The 25,529-nt window shown below is 41.0% G+C and overlaps 1 pseudogene across 1 annotated transcript in view; it reads right to left on the reverse strand.

Annotated features, from left to right (window-relative positions):
- The window catches only part of LOC143567007 (transmembrane 9 superfamily member 7-like), a 56,230-nt pseudogene extending 35,116 nt beyond the window's left edge, over positions 1–21,114 (reverse strand). The window contains exons 1-2 of the transcript XR_013141327.1: positions 20,814–21,114; positions 20,402–20,543 (exon numbers count right to left, since the gene is read on the reverse strand). The product of XR_013141327.1 is annotated as a transmembrane 9 superfamily member 7-like (transcript). The remainder of the gene's footprint in view (positions 1–20,401; positions 20,544–20,813) is intronic.
- Between the last annotated feature and the right edge of the window lie 4,415 nt (positions 21,115–25,529).

Consider the following 25,529-nt stretch of genomic DNA (forward strand, 5'->3'; position numbering starts at 1 on the left):
CTGTGATGACATCACCGCCGGCTGTCAGTGCCGTATTTACCGCATCTTTCACTGAGCCGGCGGTTACTTTTTCTGCGGACTCCGCAGCGGCGACCACGGTTTCTACTACCGCAGCGGCCTTCACCATGCCTCCTCCGTCATCGGCAACGACGGCCGATCCTTCAGGTATGCATGGGGCTTCTCGCCAACCTCTGCCTCCTTCCCATCTACCTGATCTCTTGGACGGATTTCCCTTGGGTTCAGGTGATGGGTTTGGCGGCTATCGGCCTGTTGTTGACCCTACAGGTGCGTAGGGTTCTTTTGGCCTCTTTTTTTTTTTTATCATCTTTTCCTAACTGCTTTTTGTTATTTGCAGTGTCGGATTCCAATGAAGTGTATGTTCCACGATGGAACATCCGCCGAGGAACAACCCTTCGCACACCTGTGAAATGCATGGAGTGGGCTCGTCACGCAGCTCCCAGTGGTGCGTTGGGGGAAGCCATGGCTAGCTACCAGGAGGGTAGGCTACCCAATGAGCTTCGGGTTCTCCTGGCCCGGATGCAGCCGCGCGTCGAGCTGCTTTGTCGTGAAAACGACAAGTTAAAAGCAGCTCGAATCCAAGAAGTAGCTCAGGCGCGGGCTGTCCGGGAGGAGAATAGGAGGCTCTCCGCGGCTGCTGCAGAGAAGGAGAAGGCGTTCAAGGCCCTTGAAGTTGAAGTTCAGGCCCGTCTCGAGGCCCGTTCCAAGGCTGCCCAAGCTGTTAACGAACAGCTTCGGCTGGCTAAGGAAACTGCTAGGAACGCAACTGAAAGGGCCACCAAGGCTGAAGCTGTTGCTGAGCCTCTACGCCTCGAGAATGAGGAACATAAAGCTAAACTAGAGGCGCTCCAACAGGCTCATGATGCATTGGCGATGGAAGACGCGAAGAAGCTTCAAGAGATCCTGGACCAGAGGGGGGTGCTTGACCAGACTGAGCGGAAGCTAAAGGGCGTTGAAGAGGCTGCGGCTAAAGAAGTGTTGCTTGCCAACCTCAACCAAAGTGAAGCCGAACGCGCCCGTAACCAAGCTCAAGCCGCCCTCCAAGAAGCTCTGGTTGCCAAGGAATGGCTTCTTCGAGAAGCGTTGTCTCAGGTAAGTTTAACTTCATAATGTCTTTAAGCTTTTCTTTGTAAATAGAAAAGGTTTTGATACTTGTATTTTTTCTTTTTTGTAGGTTGTGCATTGGGTCTTCACAGAGACGTCTTATGACGATGCTATGAGCGCAGCCCTCAACGCTTCTCATGAGGATGGGGAAAAGGCCGGCTTCCTGCTTGGTCTAGGGTTTGTTGAGAAAGGCATCCCGCCTTCCAACTTCCCTTTGTATGACGTGGATACTGAAGCTGTTTATGACCAAGCAGTGAATCAGTATGCCGCCTTCCCGCATCCGGTGGTGGAGAAGGTAAACGAAGTCGCTGCTGCTGATGATGGGCTAGCTATCCTTAAAGCTTTCCTTGAACCGCCACGCTCTACTGATGGTGCGGGTCCAAGTGGAAGTGGTCCTGAAGCATGATCCTGAAGATCCCTTTCCACCATTAGCGTAGATTTTTGTTTTTGTATAGCTTCTTTTGTATGCGGGTATGCACCCAGCAATCCTTGTAATATTTGAATTTTGATGGAATAAAGATTGTGTTAATTCCTTGCCTTGTTTATTTTACGCATGTTTTGATTTAACTTAGCAATTTCTTTAGTACTTAGATAAGTTAACTTTTTAACGTGGCAAATTAAAAGTTTGTTTCGCTTCCTCTTTCATGATTGTGCGGGTATGACCGTCACTTACACTTAGTAGGATGGCTTAACTTTACTTATATCTGACCTGCGTGGAAGTTTTCCTCATCTTTTCCTTTGAAATTTTCTAAGTGTTCAGAATAAGTTAACCTTTGAACGTGGTAGATAATAGGTTGAAGTTTTGCCTCCTTGTTCGTGATTGTGCGGGTAAGACCGTCACTTGCACTTAGTAGGATGGCTAAACTTTGCCTACCTCTGACCTGCGTGGAGGTTTTCCTTAAAACTTGAAATTTTTATTGTTTTGTGTTTATGCGGGTTTTGTCGCCTTCCACACGTAACGACTTACTTCTTCCCCTATTTATGCGGTGAATACCGGCACATCAGTGTGGGAAGTTCATAAGTATAAAGGTAAGGCTATCAACACATTGTGAAAGGAGAATCATTTCCATTAGAAGTGGCTCTAGGCCTTTTCTTTACAAGTTTGGAATTGATCTACATATAACATTTGCGTAATTGAGCTCCATTCCATGTTCTTGGGATGGGAGTGCCATCGAGCCTTTCGAGCCGGTATACGCCCTTTCCCAGAACTTCTTTGATAATGTATGGCCCTTCCCGACCGGGGCCAGTTTTCCTGGGCGTTGTTGGTTCGAAGCCTCGTTGTTACGCAGTATGTAGTCTCCTACATTGAAGTTGCAGAGTTTTACCCGCGTGTTGTAGTACTTTTGCATTTGTCGCTTGTAGTTCTCTTCACGCACTGCGGCTAAGTCTCTGCGTTCCTCGGTTAGCATAAGGTCTAACCGTCTTTCCGCATCATTGTCTTCTGGCTGAATCAAGACCCTTGGTGAGGGTAAACCAATTTCGACCGGGACCATGGCTTCAGTGCCATAAGTGAGACTGAACGGGGTTTCTCCCGTACTGGCCTTTTTCAGCGTTCTGTTTGCCCAAAGGACGTGCGGAAGCTCGTCCACCCAGCCGGATCTGTGTTCCAAGAGACTTTTCTTTATGCCTTCGACGATGCTCTTATTTGCTCTTTCCACCTCACCATTACCTTGCGGGTGTGCCACTGAGGTAAAGGTGTGGGTGATTTAAAGTTCTTTCAGCCACTGTTGTAGCTTCTTGTCAGCAAAGTTGGTGCCGTTATCGCTCACCAAATTCTGTGGAAATCCAAAACGACAAATAATAAATTCACAAATAAATTTTTTGATATGTTTCGCGGTTGTTTGGGCTAAGGGTTTTGCTTCTATCCACTTGGTGAAGTAGTCGATGGCTACCACTAGGAACTGAACATTTCCTGCTGCTGTAGGAAATGGGCCTGTCACATCGATGGCCCACTTTTGAAATGGCCATGAAGAGGTGACTGGAACAAGTTCATTCTTCGGGCGGTGCGTGTTGGGTGCGTAGAGCTGACAGGACCTGCATTTTCTGATGTATGCCAGCGCATCCGTATGCATCCCCGGCCAAAAGTATCCCGCGTTGTTTAGCTTAGCTACAACAGCGCGTGGACCTGCGTGTACTCCACAGATGCCTTCGTGTACTTCCCTTAGGAGGTAGTCAGCATCTTGGTTGTCCACGCATCTTAAGAGTGGGCCAAGAAAGTTACGTCTGTAAAGGATGTCATCGATGAGTTGATAATTCAGTGCTTTACAGCGTAGTTTTCTTGCCTGTGTTTTTGACTCTGGTAGTGTACCTGCCGCGAGGTATTTTATTATTGGTGTCATCCACGTTTCTGTGCCGGTTTGGATGACACAAATTTCCTTGTGCGGGACCGAAGGTGCCTCGAGGAGTTCAATGCGGATGTTCTTTCCCAAGTGGGTGAAGGCTAATGATGCAAGCTTGCTTAACGCATCCGCATATTTGTTTTCACTACGCTTGACGTGTATGACTTTGCAATCGTTAAAATCGCGCATAAGGGTTTTTGCTTGTGCGAGGTACAGGGCCATTGTGTCGTTCACGGCCGTGTACGTCCCGTTGATTTGATTGGCTACTAACATGGAATCCACGTGAGCTTCCAAGTGTTTCACTCCCATCTTACACGCAATTCTCAGCCCGGCCAAGAATGCTTCATACTCGGCTTCGTTATTCGTACTTGGAAAATCCAGTCGAATAGCGTAAGTGTATTCTTGGCCTGCTGGGTTGGTTAGTTTCAGTCATGCGCCTGAACCCTCGTTACTGGCTGCTCCATCAGTGTAGAGTCGCCAGACATCATTGATGTCTTGTGCTGGAGAGGGTTGAGCCTCTTCCTGGCACTCTTTTTCCCGCGATGCAGGCACTTCCGCAATATAGTCGGCCAAAACCTGGCCTTTTATGGCTGGTCTTGGCTTATACTTTATCGCGTATTCCCCCAACTCAATTGCCTATTTGGCTAGGCGTCCCGATAACTCGGGTTTGCGTAGAACGTTTGCAAGTTTGAAGTTGGAGAGAATGGTGATTGGGTGACCCTGGAAATATCGTCTTAACCTGCGTGAAGCGTGTATAAGTGCTAAGACTAATTTTTCGAGGGTAGAGTACCGGGTTTCTACGTCTGTTAGGATACGGCTGACATAATAGATTGGCATCTGGATGCCTTTTCGCTCTACTAGCAGGACTGCCCCGGTTGCTCTATCTGTTGCGGAAAGGTATAGGATTAACTCCTCTCCCGCTTTTGGTGCTGTGAGCGTTGGGAGTTCGATCAAGCGTGACCGAATCTCCTGAAAAGCTGCTTCCGCTTCTGGTGTCCAGCGGAAGTGCGTTTTCTTTAAACAGTTTCTCAACGTTGACACGAAAGGAAACGGCTTATCCGCGTGGTTTGCCAAAAAGCGATTAAGTGCCACTAGTCGTCCATTCAGTGTCTGAGCCTGTTTGATGGTAGTAGGTGATTCCATTTTGATAATGGCTTCGACCTTTTCAGGGTTCGCTCTGAAGCCATCATTAGTGACGATGACCCCCAAGAACTTCCCTTCTTCCATTCCAAAGGCACACTTGCTCGGGTTGAGTTTCATGTTTATCTTCCTAAGCGTGTTGAAAGTTTATTCGATGTCTTTCAACATCGCTTCTGCGTCAGGGCTTTTGATGACCAAGTCATCCATGTAGACTTCCAAGTTCCTCCCAATTTGGGCATGAAACTGGTTGTCCATCAGGCGTTGGTATGTGGACCCGGCATTCTTAAGTCCAAATGGCATCATTTGGTAACAAAATGTACCATCGGGCGTCCGAAAAGCGGTTTTGTCCTGATCATCAACGGCCATGTGGATTTGATGGTACCCCTTATACGCATCCAGGAAGCATTTAAGGCGAAACGGTGCTAACGAATCCACCTTAAGATCAATTTCGGGTAACGGATAACAATTTTTGGGGCATGCTTTGTTTAAGTCCTTGAAATCTATGCACATGCGCCATTGTTTGTTATTCTTCGGTACCATAACGGGATTTGCAACCCATGTTTGATATCTACTAACGCGTACGATGCCTGCGTCAAGGAGTTCCTTGACTTGGGTTCTACACGCTTTAGTTTGTTCTGGCCCCATTACTCTACGCTTTTGTACGACTGGCGTAACAGCCGGATCGCACTTGAGCTTATGCTCTGCCTTACTTCGGGGTACACCAGTCATGTCAGCTGGTGTCCACGCGAAGATGTCAGCGTTTTTCTGTAATAAGCGTTTGAGTAAGGTGCGTGTGGGATCAACAACTGTTGGGCCAATGGAAACGGCCTGGTCAGGGTATTTGCCGTTGAAGGCCCATCTTTCCGGTTCGGTGATGGTTGGTTTAGCCATCTTTGGTTTGGGTTTAGATGAGACAGATGCGATGCATACCTGGGGAATGCCGGTGATCATCGCTACACCCTCAGGTGTTGGCCATCCCATCATGCCGTGGACTGAAGATACCACGGCGTTGAATCTTGCCATCCCGTCTCTTCCGAAGAGAATGTCGTATGTGTGGTGTGGCTTCCTCATCACGACAAAATCCACGTCTTCTGTGCGTGAGTGATTCTCGTCCGTAAGAGTGACGGGGAAAGATAGGATACCCAGGGGGGTGTTTGTGCTGCCGTCGAACCCTTCCATCGAGGCGTAGATCGTTTCCAGGCGTTCCTTGTCTTCGTCATCTAGCTTGTCGAAGAACTGCCTGTACATCACCGTTGACGAGGCGCCATTGTCAGCAAGAGTGCGAGAAGTGATGTAGTGCCCCAGCTGGCTTTTGATGACGATATGGCCTTCTTTGCTGGGTCCTCCTGGCACTCGCGGGAAGCGCACCTCAGCTTCCTTCCACGCGCATGGTTCTGTCGCTCGCCTTTTTCTTCCTCTGATCTTACCATGAACCATGTTGATGCTGATGTCAACGGGCTTTCGTCCGTTGCCTCTGTACCGGTTATCATTCCTTCCTCCCTTCTTGATTGATGCCACAAGGTGTGCAAGTCTTCCATCCTTGACGAATGTTTCAACAATATCCTTCAAGGATGTACACTCCTCCGTACTATGACCTTTTGTCCCGTGGAAGTCACAGGATTTGCTTTGATCCGCATTAGGTCGCTGCCGGATCATTGGAGCTTTTGGCCATGTTAGTTTTTCGGTGGCAAATATCTCCGTGACGCTTTTGGTGAGTGGCGTCCACCGGTGTTTTCGGCTTGAAGGGTGTGTGTTATCTCTTCCGCCAACAAGAGGGTGAGAGCTGGATGAGGTGTCAAAATTTACCCTTGACTGCCAAATACCTAGCTTCCTCTTTTTGTTCTGCCGGGCGATCCGAACATTATTTTCTCTAGTCCTTTGCGTGTAGAGGTGTGTACTCTGGGGAAGATCCCTTCCCAGTTGCTTCTCCGTCTCGGCAAAGCGCTTGGCCGCCGTCATGATGGCATCCCATGTGGATGGCATGCCGTCCTTACCCGTCAATGTGCGGATAAGCTCTGGGTATTCGGCGCCCTGGATGAAAGCGGCGCGAACAAGATCTTCACTTATGTTGCCCAGACTTAGCTTTTTGGAGTTGAAGCGAGTGATGAAGTCTAGTAAAGATTCATCCTCCTCTCTAACGCAGTTGAGGATCGTCCACTGTTCTTCAGTATATTTCCTTTGTTGGCTGAAGTGTTGGCTGAACTTTTTCTGAAAGTCCGCCCAATCATATATGTGGTGGACCGGTAAACGATCGAACCATGCCCTAGCCGCTCCAACCAGAGTCATCTGGAACATATAACGCCACGTGGGTTCCGTCCAGTTACTGACGGTTGCCCCCGCAATGAATCTGTTCAAGTGGTCGTCTGGGTCGGATAGACCATCATAAGTGCCGATGTTGGACATTTGTTTGGCACTTCTTGGGGCGATTGCTTCCGCAATGTCCCTTGCAAACTTAGACTTTCCTGCATTTGCAGCAGTTGGTCTAAAGGTTTTGGAGAAGTCACGCGGGTTTCTCCCCGCGTTCGTTGGTTTAAAGGTTTCTCCAAAATTCCTTGTCGGTTAGAAGTCCGTTTCCTTACGCTTCCCTTTTGCCTTATGGCGAGGGTTTGCGTCGGTATCGGATTCTTCCCGCTCGTCATCTGAGTACTCGCACTCACTGTTCATGTTGAGATGTTGGCGAGTACTGCCAAATTCGTCAGCCTGTTGAAGTGAACGCAAGCGTTCATCCAACTCAGCTTGGAACTCTTTCCGACGTGCTTCGGCCCACGCCTTAACTTGATCTAGTGTTTGGCGAGGGACCCTCGTCCGTTTCTCCAACTGGGCATCAGTGAACCCCAGTGAAATATTATTTACTGCACTTGTCCCGGCTTGAGTAACCGGGGTAGTGTTCGTAAAATTTGTATAACCGCCGGTGTTCCCAGTTGCTGGGGTTGTGGTCACCGGGGTTTCTTGGTCACTTACTGGCCTTGGGACCGGAGTAACGTTAACCATTTCTTCAGAAATTTTGAAAAAACTAAGAATTAGTTCTAGCTTTTATGCACGGATGGCGCCAATGAAGAAACACTAAGTGACCCTGAGCAGATTACGGATAATCTGGGGGTTAAGTAATGTTTCCCACGAGGATGAGATCCAGCAAAGAAAGTTGTTCTTCAGGTGACCTGCAAAACAGACACCGTAAGCTCGTCACTGAGAAGGGGGGGTTCCTCCTTGTGACCACCCTCCGGCGTGAGAATCAGACTAGATTGCTCTGAATATAAGTGTATATTAAGAGATTGCTAGAGAAGATAAGATAATGAGATATCAGATGATGTCCTTACCATTCCAAGGTGTTGGAGTATTTATAGCCGAAGGTAGGTTTCCTAGAAGGTACGGCCGGCTGAATAGTATTCCTGTTCTACCAACAGTGGGCTACGCACAAGCCATGCTGGTTGGTGGATAGGCTACGGCCGACAGTGACAAGGTCGGCTGTATACTGTTCCTTTACTGCCGGCTATGCACTGTTCCACCAACTGTAGGCTGCGCACGTCCCATAGTAAGGGTTGGTGAGTAGGCAGCGGCTAATAGTGAAACAGTACTAGAGGGTGCTCCTCCTAGTACTGTTGTCGGTGAGCTGTCACCCTGTGATTGGTTCATGGGCTGCTCTGGTCAGATTGTCTGTTTTGCCCATACCTTGGTAGATATAGTACAAAAGATCTTCCAGAAGCATACGGACTGGCTGTAACACCCCGTAACCGCAGCGGAAACGTAAACGGGATGCGACAGACACCTCTGATATCAACCACATTGTTTATAAAAAAAATCGAATGTATTAATATACTTCAAGATTACATTGTCTCGTCTTTCATTATCGTCTAGGTGATACACACTTCATACATTACGATTCATAATTCTATATGTTATAATGTATCCTAACGTCCAGCACGCAAAACTTACACACAACAAGCACTTAGCACGTAATCAATCACTTTATCTTAGTTGTACCTGAAAAGCATGTGAGAAAACGGGTCAACTACGAATAGTTGGTGAGTTTCACAATTTTAGTAAACCATGATAAATCCATATCATAACATAATATTATTTGGGGACACTGTCAACCCATAAATACATTTAATAACCTCTGAGAACTCTGTTACCCCAGAAACATACTTCTAATAACCTCTGGGAACTCTGTTACCCCAGAAACACACTTCCAATAACCTCTGGGAACTCTGTTACCCCATAAACACATTTAATAACCTCTGGGAACTCTGTTACCCCAGAAACATACTTCCAATCACCTCTGGGAACTCTGTTACCCCAGAAACACATTTAATAACCTCTGGGAACTCTGTTACCCCAGAAATATACTTCCAATAACCTCTGGGAACTCTGTTACCCCAGAAACTGTTGCGGGACCTTACAATATTAACAACTCAAACAATTACCATTTCAATACATTACCGTACGATTCCCGTACATTAAACATTATATAAATACGTTCATTTCCATGCGATCAGCATGTACTTAAACACTTTGATAAAAGCATGCTTTCCGCCCCGGGAAAATATTTAAAAACAGTTCAGTAAAAAGGGGCTCGTGAAAACTCACCTTAGCACATGCAAGTAGGTAACAACAATCAATATCAGTTAACTCGTCCAATCTGTAATATGATCCCTACGATCATTATTATACAATTATTGTTTATATAATCTTTAATCTTATCAATCGGTACACCTGGGGACACTGTCAACCCAGCACTGTACCCGTTCTGGGGGCAAGGTTAACCCAGAAACACTTCTCCGGACTCAGATTGTGATGTCGTTTAGAGTTCCAAGGTCACAACTACTATTAGTCGTTTTTCTCGTTTTGCGTGTCTAGCACTGTTATCCGTTTTTATGTTTCAAAAATGAGTTTGGTCGCACACGACCCGAAAATAGTGGTTGTCTGATAATTTAATTTAAAATGTGAAATTATAGCTCGGTTTAGACGTCCCGATTGGCCGCGGAACCCGTTTCCGTCTTTGGCGTACCGGAAACTATTAAAATAGATTAAAATTACTCAAATCATCCGACTTATTTTCGGATGATTCATTTTTACTTGTTTAACTCAATTATATGAAATTAGTCCATTTTTAAGGTTTTTATACACCAGTCAGCTCGCTCATGCGAACTTTACCGGTTTACGCGTTTTACTTTAAAAGTTTGATAATTAGCACAAATAATTATCCGTTTACTCTCGGATCTTGAAATTTTGCAAAAATCACTTTTTAACAGTGGGGAATTTTATAAAAATATTTCCAGAATTAATTCTTATATTTAACATTTACTTATCTATTTTTAAACACCGTTTAAACACTAAATATGTCGTAAATACCAAACGATCTTAGAAAAATCCCAAATTTCTCCTGGATGTCCCCTGCCATCCACATAGTCCCCTGTAATTTTTCCAAAACCAAAATCTTCTTTTAAATGCCATTTTTACTAAAACCGAGCTAGAAATCCCTAGAACTCGTTTAACCGAAAAGCCTACTTAGACTTCTCCAACGGACCTCAAATTTTGTGTGTGACTTATGCATGATATGAAAAGCTTATCCACAATTTTACAGAATTTTTCATGATATTTAACTATTTTTCACCATTTTTGGCCAAAACCGAGCATTAAATTCACCAAATATTCATCCTTCATCCAAAAATTCACAGAACTCATATTTCCATGTGTTTAACACCTCTGTAAAATTTCGTGACCTAACTCTAAACGACCAACAATCTGTCCAAAAACACATACGCCGACAAAAACCGAATATACCTTTCGTTTTCCGCCACTACAAGCTACAAACTCATCTTTCCGCCTTATCTACCACTAAATACAGAGCCTACAAACAACATACCACAATACCAAGCAAGTTACACTCACGATCAAGCCATTTCTTTCATGGTTACGGTTATGATACTGAAAACAAAGATTTAACCGTAAAAATTCGTTTTTGATTCGTTTAACTCATTTCTTGGACCAAGATCCCTTGTATAACTTGTATACATCACTTGATCATGCAAGAATCGGTTCCATCTCGGGTTTTCACCCTTTTTCACTTGGAAACCTCATTTTCTTGAAAGAAAACTCAAGAAACAAAGATAAACACGTACATAACACGATCATTACCTCGTTATTCTTGCTAGAATTGTCGGTTTTTGGATCATGAACTAGAGAGAAATGAAGGATGTTGAGTTGGGATTGTGTAAAAAAGAAAAAAAGAATTTTTTGGGGGTGTTGAAGTCCGATCGGACTAGAGGATGGGTGGGGTGGGACCCACTTGTTCAATCTAGTCCACTCATTTGGATTTCCGTGATCTGGATAATGTTTTGGATACTCTGGTTCAGTTCGTTTTTCAGTTAAACGTCTAATTCGGCTTAAAACGGTCTTTTTTCGGCTTTAAAAAAAGAAATTTAACTAAAACCGATTTAAAAACTTTAAAAACTTAAACCATGATGTTTATTAACTTAAAACATCATATCATTAATTATCGTGCATCTTTTTCGGCTTGATCGATCGTCTCTTGCTCGGCTTGGTATTAAAGGTTTCGTTTAACGTACCGACGTACTTTTAAATCGAAATCTTTTTTCTGTGCCTTAATCCACTTATCCCGAAGCTTTAATACTTCGTAACATCACTAAACATTATATATTTCATCTATAATGTAATCCCCGATTCGTTCGGGTTTCAATAACCGTTCATCGATTAATCGTAATTTCGATACGACTAGCTGTATATTCGAGTATAATTCGTACTGTGAATCTTATATACTCGTATAAGCACATTATAATTCATATATTCAGTATTCAATAACACGTAAATAGTATATTCCGGCTAGGGTATACCTGAATTTGCCGGAATCGTTACATTCTCCCCCCGTTACAAAAATTTCGTCCTCGAAATTTTACGCATCAACTACTTCCTTTTGCGGAAATAGGTGGGGGTATTTCCTTCAGAATTCACTCTCGCGTTACCAAGTATAATCTGGTCCTCGCTGTGAATTTCCACTTAATCTTAATTAATAACGCTTGGTATGTCCAAACTGTTTAGTTTTCCCGTCTACCATCTCTACGGAATTAGTTATGATATCAAACATGTCTTCTACGAGTACTTCTATTACTAGTACTTTCGTTGCCTCATCGCTTAGGCACTTTTCAATCCGTATACATGGCAAAATATCATGTATAGAAACTTAGCCCCTGGAGTACTTTAATTGATAAACTAAATGACTAACCATGGAGATAGTTCTCATGGGGTCCAATTTATCTAGAGGCTATTTTCGGTTTTGCCAAACCTCATATCACCTCTCTAAGGTGATGCCTTAAAATACCTTGTCACCCCTTTCCGGCGACAATGGTTTCCTTTGAATGTTGGCATAACTCCTTTGCCAATTACGCGCTGCTTTCAATTTGTCTTAAATATTATAAATCCGATTGGTTGTTTCTCGAATAAATTCCAATCTTATGGCTTGATTGACGCCCATTTTCAATTTAACAAATTGGTGATAATTACTTCACCCATAAAAGCTTCAAGCTCTCAATGCTTCATTCCCCGCCTTCCAATAATGGAAGTAGGGTGACTATTTTGATCTGAGATAATTGAAAATGACACTCCACGACGAGATACCATTTCACCATCAGGAATTTAGGCAAAAATTCATTGTGGTAATTGTCATAGATTGGAATGAATGCGAGGATTGGTTAATCGATCCGCGATTACCCAATTTTCCTCATGCCTTTGATATATCTTGGGAATTTGCATCCCGAAATCCAATGTAATTTATTCCCACTATCATTGGCGACTTTTCTGTTATTGTGGCGTTCCCAAGGGTTTTCGGTATGCAGCCTTATCTCTTGCACAACATAAATATTCACCAACATACGTAACCATATCTTTCTCCAAACTCGGCCATTAATAAAATCCTTTCAGATATTCGCATCATCAATAGTCAAATCCGATCCCGGATGTATGGATTATTTCGATCTATGCGCTTCGTCAATGATTAATTCATGAAGGTCATGGAGGGTCGGGATCCAAACCCGATTTTTGAAGTAGAGAATTTAGTCCACGCGGTGTTCGAAATTCTCTCATTGCCGTAAAGTTCCTCCTTTTCCAATTGTCCCTCTTTCAACGCCTCACGTTGAGCGACTCGAATCAGATCCGAAAAGTTCGACTGGACTATCATCCCCAATGCCCTCATTCGCAATGGCTTAACCCGATCTTTCCTACTCAAGGCATCGGTTACGACGTTAGCCTTGCCGGGTGGTAACGGATGTCACAGTCATAATTGTTTAACAACTCAACCCATCTTCGTTGCCTCAAATTTAGTTCTTTCTAATCGAATATGTGATGCAAACTTTTATGATCAGTGAAGATGGTGCACTTCGTATCGTAGAGACAATGTCTCCACATTTTAAGTGCATAGATAACCTCTCCCAGTTCTAAGTCGTGAGGAGTGTAATTTTACTCGTGTACTTTTAACTGTCGGGAAGCATAGACTATAACCTTAATATACTGCGTCAACACGCATCCTAACCCTTTACGCGATGCGTTACAATATGCGGCAAAACCATCGTCTCCATTGGGGAGACTTAAAATCGGCGCTTGGCACAATTTTAATGGTTTCTATCTTATTTGGATCTTTGTGAAATACTTGTTGCTTTACAACATGACCAAGGGATTATGCATTCTTTATTCAAAATCACATTTTGAAAACTTCGCGTACAACTCCCCTTGCTTTAACACTTCCACAATTTTCCTTAACCGTCGATCATGCTCTTCTTTACGTTGCGAATATATTAAAATATCACCAATGAATGTTATGACAAATTTGTCAAAATAAAGTTACAGACTCGGTTCATGAGTTCCATGAATGCTGCCGGCGCATTTGTTAGCCCGAAAGGCATAACTAAGAATTCATAATGGCCGTAGCGAGTCCGAAACACTGTTGTTGCAACGTCTTCCTCTTGGATCTCTCATTTGGTGATAACTATATCTAAGATCAATTTTTCAAAAAAAAAATCGCCCTCTGCAGTTGGTTTAGCGGATCATTTACTTCGAAGAAGTGAGCACCTTCTCTTGATCATCACTTTATCCAATTTTCCGTAATCAACACATATCCTAACACTTCCGTCCTTCATTTCCCAATTAAAACTGGTACACCCCATGGTGACTAACTAGGTCGTATAAAATTTTATCCAACAATTCTTGTAACTGGTTGGATAAATCTTGCATCTCGGACGGTGCAAGTCGGTAGGGTGCCTTAGCAATAGGGCCAGCTTGAGACATTAAATCGATTCTGAATTCAACCTATCGGGTTGGCGGTAATCCAGGAAGTTCTTTTGGGAAAACTTGTGGAAATTTGCGTACCACCGGGATATTTTCTATATGTTTTCTTTTAAAATACTTTGACAATCACGTTTGTTAAATACACCACGCCTTCTTGTCGTAAATATTATAACATCTCAAGATGAGATTTGAGTGGCAACATAATACCGTACACTTTTCTCTGTATTTAATCGCTTCATAGTCCGAAAGAGAACTTCTAATCATCTTCTTTTCCTATTTGATTTCTGCTTAATGTTGACTTAGCCCATCCATGCTAACTATCACGTCAAAACTTCTTTGCTTTACTGGTCGTAGGTCAATAAGGAAAGGTTAATCGTTCAGAATAATAGGACAATTCCGTACAATTTAGTTAACCATTAGGGATTTACCGTTAGCGATTCTACAGTATAGGGTTCTATAGTTTCACTAATCGGTATCTTTCCAAAGGGTAGGAGGTTAGCAGGAACTAACTTCTATCGACGACCGTAAAAATATCACTGAAGCCTATTGATTTAAAACTACCACATACTTAACACCACCTTTGGATCATGACGTGCTTTATTCAAATTACTCACAAAAGCACGGCTCCTTGTTTGATCAGAGGTTGATGCTTATCATGAGGTTCGTCTTCCAACGACACCTTGGTTCAACTTTGGGCAATTTCTTTTGAAACGTTCGGTACTGCCACATTCATAGCAAGTACAACTGTTTGGCATAATTTGGTTTCTTTGGATGGATTGTTATTGAAGTTGTTGGGTTCGGAGTGGTTGTACACGAATGGGTTGGGGTTGCCGGTTCACATGGCTTCAATTGGTTCTACAATTGGGGCATTACTTCCATCTTTACCACACCTGTGGCCTACTATCACTCGACATTCTTCTTCCTGCCGATAACCATATTTTCTACATTTAGGGAAGGACCCTTCATGCGGTTCATGTTTTCGCAACAGAACTAGTCTTAGTATAATTCTGGGTTGTAGGACGTACCTACTTATTCGCAAGTCTATCTTGCACTATACCTTTACCATTTCCCTTCTTTAACACTCGACGTTTCACCTAACGTCCTTTCATTCCCCTTCCCATAGAATCAAATATATCAATGCTGGCTTGCGACACAACCCTTCCAAAGGTTGTATATTTTACAGGTTTGACTATACTCCTTATCGATGAAGTTAGTCCCCAATATTGCACTTACTTCGCTTAGTTTCAGGAGTAATTAGTCATGTTACCAGACATGACAATTCCTTTAAACGATTAGCGCGTTCTAAGTGATCAGCACACAACATTTCTATCTTTCATAGCTCAGTTTCAAATCTCTGAACTCAATTACTCGAATAAGAGTGCTCCGGTACTAGAATTTTAAATCCTGGCCATATCATCTGAGTAATAATTTTCCAACTATAATTTTTGTACCATCGTGTTCCATCACGATACAACATAATCTACCAACATATCTGTAGCATATTTCACTACACAATATTCTAGACTCTTACCAACATCCTTAACCATTTTGATCTTTTTCCATCCATTCGCTAATCTATTCCTCCCTTTACCATCAGTAAACTATTAATAATTTCCTTACCACAAACTACAAACATATCCTTCATACCGGATCCAATTCATTACGACTACTATTCATGTTTAGTATATAACTAATACTTGTAGTCATAATGGCATTCGGTGGGATGTTATCACTCTTAGTAATACCACTAAGAATTGAAATATTCATAATCATGTGATTGCTCGATCTATAATTCTGCATTCACATTTGCATCAACCCTAGCAGTGATCTGTGATACTACATTCGGTATCATCATCTGCTATCCTTGAGCAATCAACTGAATCATATCAATCTCCATCATTGGAGTTACTCTTTTTATGTCATTCTGCCGTACTCATTCCGTACGCAGTAATCAATACTAATCTCACCATATAACTCGTTACCAGCTCAATCATAACAACAGGTACACATACACACCAAATATTATCACATATATTACACATACCGGCATCTAGTATATATGTCCCACAAATATAATAACATATGGACTTAACCTGACATCGGTTAACGTTTAAATATGTTTCATAACCCTTGTCACCAACTGACATATAGACCTTTCTCAACAAAGATCAATGTTTAATATGCTCGATTTCAATATCCTTTTGCATGTCAGCATAACCGATACATGCTCACCGTGAGCACCAAACGATTACGTACCACGGAGTTATAATATCCGTGTCTATTCGTATATCCGGCATACACAGTATACCTCCTATGTACGAGCAACCAACTATGCCATAATGATTCCAACACTTCTTTGTGTATAGGTAATCATTCTATTCGAGCCTACATGGGTGTAAACATCTAAAGGATGTAAGGATAACATAGGAAGTTATTAGAATAGGCGGTACCGGTGTTGGTAGGGTATGGGATTTATCAATTTTTGGTTGGGAGTGACGGTTACTAGACATTTCTGGTTAATGTCAAACGGGAGATTTGATTTGGTACCATCATAACTATAACCCGATAAGTCCGACTTATCACCAACCGATGCTCTAGAAATTTCAGCATCCTCGGTACTTTTTATTATCACATCCCCCGGTTCCTTATCCGGGTCTTATTTCCCAATACTTGAACCCATAAGATATGCACACGTATATATATATATACACATTAGCACATATAAATAATATTATATACTGTACACATATGTTGCCATTTTTACCTATTAATGTACCCCGTGACTTCCCCTGAATTCCCTCGTGCGGACAAGTCTGTTATTATGTTCCGGACCATAATAACCCACTTGTCCATCCAAGTTCATCCCGATCTCGTCACAATAAATTATTAGTTAACATTCAGATCCTATAATACTTGAGCTACTGGTTATATTTTAGGTATCTTTTAAAGACATCCAAATTCTTTATAACCAATGGCTCTGATACCAAGTTCTGTAACACCCCGTAACCGCAGTGGAAACGTAAACGGGATGCGACAGACACCTCTGATATCAACCACATTGTTTATAAAAAAAAAATCGAATGTATTAATATACTTCAAGATTACATTGTCTCGTCTTTCATTATCGTCTAGGTGATACACACTTCATACAATACGATTCATAATTCTATCTGTTATAATGTATCCTAACGTCCAGCACGCAAAACTTACACACAACAAGCACTTAGCACGTAATCAATCACTTTATCTAAGTTGTACCTGAAAAGCATGTGAGAAAACGGGTCAACTACGAATAGTTGGTGAGTTTCACAATTTTAGTAAACCATGATAAATCCATATCATAACATAATATTATTTGGGGACACTGTCAACCCATAAATACATTTAATAACCTCTGGGAACTCTGTTACCCCAGAAACATACTTCTAATAACCTCTGGGAACTCTGTTACCCCAGAAACACACTTCCAATAACCTCTGGGAACTCTGTTACCCCATAAACACATTTAATAACCTCTGGGAACTCTGTTACCCCAGAAACATACTTCCAATCACCTCTGGGAACTCTGTTACCCCAGAAACACATTTAATAACCTCTGGGAACTCTGTTACCCCAGAAACATACTTCCAATAACCTCTGGGAACTCTGTTACCCCAGAAACTGTTGCGGGACCTTACAATATTAACAACTCAAACAATTACCATTTCAATACATTACCGTACGATTCCCGTACATTAAACATTATATAAATACGTTCATTTCCATGCGATCAGCATGTACTTAAACACTTTGATAAAAGCATGCTTTCCGCCCCGGGAAAATATTTAAAACAGTTCAGTAAAAAGGGGCTCGTGAAAACTCACCTTAGCACATGCAAGTAGGTAACAACAATCAATATCAGTTAACTCGTCCAATCTGTAATATGATCCTTACGATCATTATTATACAATTATTGTTTATATAATCTTTAATCTTATCAATCGGTACACCTGGGGACACTGTCAACCCAGCACTGTACCCGTTCTGGGGGCAAGGTTAACCCAGAAACACTTCTCCGGACTCAGATTGTGATGTCGTTTAGAGTTCCAAGGTCACAACTACTATTAGTCGTTTTTCTCGTTTTGCGTGTCTAGCACTGTTATCCGTTTTTATGTTTCAAAAATGAGTTTGGTCGCACACGACCCGAAAATAGTGGTTGTCTGATAATTTAATTTAAAATGTGAAATTATAGCTCGGTTTAGACGTCCCGATTGGCCGCGGAACCCGTTTCCGTCTTTGGCGTACCGGAAACTATTAAAATAGATTAAAATTACTCAAATCATCCGACTTATTTTCGGATGATTCATTTTTACTTGTTTAACTCAATTATATGAAATTAGTCCATTTTTAAGGTTTTTATACACCAGTCAGCTCGCTCATGCGAACTTTACCGGTTTACGCGTTTTACTTTAAAAGTTTGATAATTAGCACAAATAATTATCCGTTTACTCTCGGATCTTGAAATTTTGCACAAATCACTTTTTAACAGTGGGGAATTTTATAAAAATATTTCCAGAATTAATTCTTATATTTAACATTTACTTATCTATTTTTAAACACCGTTTAAACACTAAATATGTCGTAAATACCAAACGATCTTAGAAAAATCCCAAATTTCTCCTGGATGTCCCCTGCCATCCACATAGTCCCCTGTAATTTTTCCAAAACCAAAATCTTCTTTTAAATGCCATTTTTACTAAAACCGAGCTAGAAATCCCTAGAACTCGTTTAACCGAAAAGCCTACTTAGACTTCTCCAACGGACCTCAAATTTTGTGTGTGACTTATGCATGATATGAAAAGCTTATCCACAATTTTACAGAATTTTTCATGATATTTAACTATTTTTCACCATTTTTGGCCAAAACCGAGCATTAAATTCACCAAATATTCATCCTTCATCCAAAAATTCACAGAACTCATATTTCCATGTGTTTAACACCTCTGTAAAATTTCGTGACCTAACTCTAAACGACCAACAATCTGTCCAAAAACACATACGCCGACAAAAACCGAATATACCTTTCGTTTTCCGCCACTACAGGCTACAAACTCATCTTTCCGCCTTATCTACCACTAAATACAGAGCCTACAAACAACATACCACAATACCAAGCAAGTTACACTCACGATCAAGCCATTTCTTTCATGGTTACGGTTATGATACTGAAAACAAAGATTTAACCGTAAAAATTCGTTTTTGATTCGTTTAACTCATTTCTTGGACCAAGATCCCTTGTATAACTTGTATATATCACTTGATCATGCAAGAATCGGTTCCATCTCGGGTTTTCACCCTTTTTCACTTGGAAACCTCATTTTCTTGAAAGAAAACTCAAGAAACAAAGATAAACACGTACATAACACGATCATTACCTCGTTATTCTTGCTAGAATTGTCGGTTTTTGGATCATGAACTAGAGAGAAATGAAGGATGTTGAGTTGGGATTGTGTAAAAAAGAAAAAAAGAATGTTTTGGGGGTGTTGAAGTCCGATCGGACTAGAGGATGGGTGGGGTGGGACCCACTTGTTCAATCTAGTCCACTCATTTGGATTTCCGTGATCTGGATAATGTTTTGGATACTCTGGTTCAGTTCGTTTTTCAGTTAAACGTCTAATTCGGCTTAAAACGGTCGTTTTTCGGCTTTAAAAAAAGAAATTTAACTAAAACCGATTTAAAAACTTTAAAAACTTAAACCATGATGTTTATTAACTTAAAACATCATATCATTAATTATCGTGCATCTTTTTCGGCTTGATCGATCGTCTCTTGCTCGGCTTGGTATTAAAGGTTTCGTTTAACGTACCGACGTACTTTTAAATCGAAATCCTTTTTCTGTGCCTTAATCCACTTATCCCGAAGCTTTAATACTTCGTAACATCACTAAACATTATATATTTCGTCTATAATGTAATCCCCGATTCGTTCGGGTTTCAATAACCGTTCATCGATTAATCGTAATTTCGATACGACTAGCTGTATATTCGAGTATAATTCGTACTGTGAATCTTATATACTCGTATAAGCACATTATAATTCATATATTCAGTATTGAATAACACGTAAATAGTATATTCCGACTAGGGTATACCTGAATTTGCCGGAATCGTTACACTGGCTCATTTGGGCGGGAGTATTCCCGCCTTGCTCATTCCTTCAGGTGACTACTGAAGTAGCAAGAGTTAGTGCCTTGTGCGTGTAGCCTTGCTATCAGTGCGGGTAGCCTTCCCTGATGGCTTGTATCCGCAACTGCGGGAACAAGCGGGGTACTTCACCATTGGGAGGCATTCCCTGCGGGTACAGCTGGCGTACTGCGCGTAAGGTCTTCTCTGAGCATGGTGGGTCCTGCGGAAGCAGTTGGTCGTTGCGCAGACGTCCCTGTTCAAGGTGAGTATTGCGGGTCCAACTGGGCTCTGCTGGGACCTACCTCTTCACAAAGTTAAGATGAGTTCAATGGCCCATACGTATTAACCCGATACTCGTCATCAATCTTTTCCTTGAAGCTTTTTGCTGATTCAGCATCGAGCCTTATTCGACAAACAACTTTGCATGCTTGCTCCTCATGCATGTGAAACCGAAATGATGAACAAATATGAAAACGCCAAACTGCACGAATCAAAAACAAATTTTATACCTCTTCAGCACATTCATATTACTGAATTAAGCAACAAATGATAGTAGCAGTCCATTTAATTGCTAACAAGACATCTTATTTTCATTTTAATGTATATGTATATGTCATGCATGTACTTGGTGCTGGCATGACATTAAATAACCGGTGCCACATCAGCAATATATTTAAAAGTAAAATCAGTACTTAAAATAAGGGCCGTAGCAGGAACTAGACGGAGCCAAAAATAAAGAATAAACTGTTACCGTGTACACTGAATTGCGGTTACCCCGTAACACATCACCAACATTTTCTACTGTGTTTTGAATATGTTTGGGTCTACAACAGTTCAAGGAATAATAGTCATAAGGAAGTTGTGTCTTGATTGATGACAACTTGTTGACTTTGACTTGAAGCGGATCACCCTGCATAAGTAAAGCATGAAAACCATATAAAGTGGTTAAAGAGATTCAAACAAGCCAAGAAAACATACACATACAGGCGCGCGCGCGCACACACACACTTTGTAACGAGCCAAACGAGAATTTACTATATTAAGAAAATTTTCATTTTTTTTAAACTTTCATTAAAAAAAAAGTCATAGCATTTAAGCTACAAATATGCCTATAAATATTTGGGCTTTAATTTAAACGAGCCACTAGCCGAGCCTTGGCTCGTGTACAAACAAGCCAAAAGCTTTTTTAAGCAACCATATTTGAAAGCCTCAATAATATTGTATACCGAAATATAAAAAGATATGTATATGAAACTAATTAATTATCATGATCATTAAACACAAATCCCAGTTGAAACTTAACGAGTAAACATGATTAGCAGTCTATAAACACTAATTTGAATGAGCAAACAAATACGGAGTAGTAGTTAACGAGTAGCGAGTATGTACCGTTTTAAAATCAACAGGAGGTAGATAAAATGACTGGGAAGATGAGATGAAGATGATCGTTATGCAAACGCTAATCATGCTCCCAAGATGATCCATTGATCATTCACATACACTGATACACATACCAGAGAGAGAATAATAATAACAATAATACGGAGTAATAATATTAATAATATCAGTGGAAATTTGAAGTCAATTGTCAACGACGAACTCATAATTTCTCCCACTATGTTTTGAATGTTCAACGTTTAATTTTGGCTGCCATTTTTGACAACTGAGGTTATTTCTATTTTTACATATTTTTTTCTTTAGCTCTTTTTATCTGATTTATAGATTTGTGGTAAAAATTATTAGTTAATAAACCAACTTATTTATTATTTTATAAAAATGTATATTATTTTTATACTTTGCTATGTAAATTGTTTTTACCTGTCACAGTGTCGGTTTCTGACACAGACACACACATAGTACAATCAAACTTATTAAACATGTACACCGAAATACACCTACAAAAAGACTGGACACTCAAAAATGTAACAAAATAGGAGAACGTTATCAATTTAAAAAACGTAACCATTAGAAATTGCTTGAATCAATATGAAGTATGCAAATGCCATTAACTTAAAAGCTCACATATTGCTAACTTAGCAAAAGACATTCCATTACCTCGTGCATATTCGCCACAAGATTCTTCAACGATCATCTCATCGCTTTGATCATCTTCCAAATTTTCCATCCGTCTGTTGTAGATTATGTGAAACCTTTCAAACACTAGTGATATACTCCGCCATTTTGACAATATTTGATGCATTGTACGCCCAGAGCAAAACTTGTTACCTGCTGACGTAGAGCTGAACATGTAAAAAAGACAGAGTGTTTTAAAACAAATCAACTATGGATAGCGATTGGTGTTGATCACTTTATTTATCATCGTCGCAAAGCATGCAAACAATAGGAAATTATTTAAATTATGTAAGTTAGTACTATACGTGGACTACTGCTTATTTGTTAATGGGCCAGTTAATATAGTCAAATGTTAATGGGCCAGTAGGTAAAATCAGTTGGACATTACATTATGAGAATTTTTTGTGTGATTTTACAAAAGGTGTTTGTTTTTGAGTAACTTTATGAGAAGTTTTAGTGTTATTTTTGTAAATGTTGTAAAGTTAAATCCTGCATAGTTGAAATATGTTTTGATATACATATTACATGACATTGTTTCTTTCTAACTAAATTAGACAGAAACACAAAACATAACTGATGACGTACAACAAGGAAATAAAATCCAATCCATAAAACTCAAAAAGAAAACACCAGGAAACTAATACTATTGGCATGATAAATTAACCGAATCAAAATCAAATCGTAAGGATAACACCCCATCAAAATGGACATCCCCCCCCCCCAAATAATAATAATAATAATAATAATAATAATAATAATAATAATAAGCAATGAAAAAAACGGTTGAACTATGTATCCAACCCTTGATTTTTGAGTTTCAAGCATGAGCATTTACCATCACAATAATAGATAATTTTCATTTATACGGATAATTATACATATATATATATATCAATAAATTTTATTTTATGCTAAATTGGAGGGCCTTATCTAAACGGAGATCTAAATCGGTTGCTTAAGTTTACTGACCCTTGGGCCGACCCTGCAACTTATATTCAAGAGCAGGGAGTTATAGCCGGCTAGTGTCAAATATAACACGTTCCCATTAGGCTGAGGGGTGTGGGGGGCTCTAACGGGGGCGCGAGTGGGGGCTCCAGCCAATAATATTGTGACGTGTGGCAGAGAGAGAAACTGGATAAGGGGGGTGTTGGAGCCCCCGCTGGAGCCCCTGGCCCTGGTGTGGAGGGGCTCCAGCAGAGGCTCAAGCGGATTTTTTTTTTATTTTTTTATAAATGTATTAAAAAAACGTATTATTAAAAGAACTCATAAATTATTTAAAAAAACACACATTTTTTTTAAAATTCAAATTACAAAAAAAAAACATACTAAAAATTAAACAAACAATAATACTTAATAATAACACTAATCTAATACAAGATCATCGGGTCGCCTCGCCCACAAATGTTCAACCAACTCATGTCGAAGATCCCCGTGTATCTCACGGCTCTTGATATTTGCTATGTTATGAAGTTTTTGTTGATCACTGATTGTGGACGGTTGTGGCGGAATGTCATCTTGGTAGTTTTGGCAGATAGTTTTGCCCTCGTCTTCTAACGTCATGTTGTGTAGGATCAGACACATGTAGACGACGTCCGTTATCCTCTCCCGAGTCCAATAACGTATCGGGTTCGCCAGAACATAATATTGTTTTTTTATAGCTCCAAAAGCTCTTTCAATATCTTTTCTAGCAGACTCTTGCTTCTTCGTAAAATACTTCCGTTTGTCGGCGATTGGATCTGTAAAAGCTTGAACTAACAAAGCCCATTCGTTGTAAATACCATCGACTAGATAGTACCCGTACTTGAAGAGTTCTCCATTTGCAACAAAAGATTGAGGTGGTTCAACCCCGTCGATAAGGTCGTTGATCAAATTTGACTGATCGATAACATTAAGGTCGTTATTTGACCCAGCAACACCAAAAAAAGCATGTCAAAACCAAAGATCATGTGACACCGCCGCCTCAAGTATAAGGGTCGGCCCTTCATGATCACCACGGTGGAACTGACCTCGCCAGGCCGTTGGACACATAGCCCATCCAACATGCGTACAATCGATGCTACCTAGAATCCCAGGAAAACCATGTTTTTCTGCGTGCACCTCATATATGCGTTGGATGTCATACATTGTAGGTTTACGCAGATATCTCCGAGCGTAAGTCGATATGACTCCTACGTATAATATATATTACAAAATGTAATAAATATTTAATAAAAAGTAAAATTAATGTTTTTTACCTTGGCAGAAAAAATGAAGGGATTCACGTGCAACCCTTTTCGACATCTGTAAATACTCATCCAAAGCGTCCGACGAGATGCCGTACGCTAATTGACGGATAGCAGCCGTGCATTTTTGAAGAGGGGTAAAATCGGGGAGACCCCTAGCATCCTCCCTTTGTTGAAAAAAGGGATACCGTGCCTCTAAATCACTTGCTATACGCATGAACAATTGTCTGCTCATTCGGAAACGAGTTTGAAAATCCGACTCCTCATATACCGGTTGAGGGCTAAAATAATGCCTAAACAAAGTATCGTTAGCACCCGATCGATCACGATCACGAGGTGGTGCTCTAACCCTCGGGAGTTGAGGTTGATGGGCTTGATTTTGCAAGAGATCGACCACGGTTGCGGTTAAAACTCCCCCTACATGAAGAAGCAAATCATCCTCTTCGGAGGAGTCGGAATCAGACAAGTACGACGACATTATTTTTTTAAAAAAACTTGGGAAGATGGGTTAATTTTGGGTTTTATTTTGAAGTAGTGGTGATTGATATGGGTGAAATGGGGTATTTTATAGATGAAATGGGGTATTATATAGGAGTTTGGGATATTATATAAGGGTTTTAAGGTTTTTTTTTTTTTTAAATAATGAGTTCCAACGGCTCTTTTGGGCGGGCCCACCGGTTTTTTCTCTCTCTTCTCCCGCGACCACACTCACGCCTGCCTGGGGGCTCGCGCACGCGCCCCGTTCGCGCCCCGGTGGTGTGGGGTTAGCGCCTGGGGGCGCGAGCGGAGGGGCTCACGCGCCCAGGTTAGCGCCCCACACCCCTCAGCCTTAGTGTTAGGGGTCGTATAAATCATGGCTTTGATATGTCTAGTCATGTCACATGTTGGTTGTGATATGTCGTCAATCATGTCATTATTTGGGATTTTTATTTTCCAACAATGAATAGTTAAGATTATTCAAAACCATTTTTTTAAAAAATATTATATTTATCTCATAAAACAGGTGATAATGATTGTTGCATTGATAGTGTCTTAATCATTTTATATAGTAGCCAAATTTTGATTTAAAGATATTATAGTCATTTCACATATTTTAAATAAATGAAATAAAGTGATACTTTGGGTGGATTGTTAACATGTTTTTAGATTCGGGAGACATGATTGTGACTTTT

Source organism: Bidens hawaiensis, unplaced genomic scaffold (genome assembly GCF_021521415.1).
Source record: "Bidens hawaiensis isolate Kalapana, Puna unplaced genomic scaffold, B.hawaiensis_p1.1 tig00023194_1, whole genome shotgun sequence".
NCBI lineage: Eukaryota > Viridiplantae > Streptophyta > Magnoliopsida > Asterales > Asteraceae > Bidens > Bidens hawaiensis.